This window comes from Phytophthora parasitica (assembly GCF_000247585.1).
Source record: "Phytophthora parasitica INRA-310 unplaced genomic scaffold supercont2.110, whole genome shotgun sequence".
NCBI lineage: Eukaryota > Oomycota > Peronosporomycetes > Peronosporales > Peronosporaceae > Phytophthora > Phytophthora nicotianae.
The window spans coordinates 5,676-6,974 of NW_008649096.1; positions in this window are offsets into that span (position 1 = coordinate 5,676).

Below are 1,299 nucleotides of genomic sequence, written 5' to 3' on the forward strand. Positions count from 1 at the left end.
ACTGTCACTGATCCATGTCGTAGGTACTCCGAAACGGCTATGCCACCATAGCATCGCTTCTGCAGCGACTGCACTAACCGGTGAGTCACAGGGCACCAGCTCGCAGAAATGACTGAAGTTGTCTTTTATAATGAGCACGTATTTACTGTTCCCGAAACTTTCACCCAAAAACAAGAAATCCCAGTTGATAGCTTCGTTTCGTTTGGCTGCACGATAGTGAGCCCCCACGGATGTGGTATCACTCCCCCACCTTTTACATGATGACAAAGTAGACAGCTCCTCAAAAGCCGTCTTGCTCTATGCACCATGTCCTTGAACGTAATGATTCTCTTGATGTGGTTCAGCATTCCTGCCTCTCCACGATGACTTTGCGATCCACAGTGAGAGCTAATGAATAGCCTTTGTATGAGGTCGCTTGCCGATGGTGGAATCCAAATTTTTCCTTTGGATCTGTATATACCACTACTGTCTTCGGTACCATTCTTAGGCTTGTCGCGAGAATGTGATCTCTGTACAGTAGCTATCTCAGTCGTGGTAGGCCAGATGAAAGAGTCTTGATCAAGGGGTCTCAGTAGTGGCTGTCGATTCAACGTTGTCTGCAGTCGAGTCACTCTCTTGAACGGTGTGACCGTCACTGGTTCCATTCCGCCCCAACGTGAAACTAAATCCGCCCAGACATTCTCCTCACCTGGGATGTGAACGATTATATACCGGTATTCGCCCAGTTTAAGTGCCCACCGTAATAGTTTACCCCTCACATGCTTCTTCAATTCTGGATCGGGAGCGAACATGTAAATCAAATTGCGGTGACCACAAAAAATCTTGAAGCCATCAGGCCGCATCAGCAAATAGTAGAGGTCACCACAGGCAGAAACTATAGGATAAGCCTCTTTCCCAGTAACGGACCAGTGCAGCTTTGTGCCAGTGAATGTGCCTCCTTTGCAAGTCAAAAGCTCATGCTTCTGCTCAGTGACGCTTTTGGCTTGATCCGAGGACTCAACTTGAGTCATAATAGCCGAACAGCCAACGTCAGATGCATCACCGAACAGAGAAAAAGTCGCATTGTCCTTGGGGTGAGCCAGCATGGCTGTATTAGTCAGCAGCATCTTCACTTGGTCGAAACTTATTAGTTCGTTCTTGCTCAGCTGGAGCGAGATCCCAGACGCAATTCGCTCAGTCTTACGTTTTCCTTCCAGAGCTCGATCCAAACACTTCTGCAGTGGCTGTATAGTACGGGCGTAATCGACCAAACTATCGCGCATCCAGTTGGAAGCGCAAATAAATTGCTGAAGTTCACCT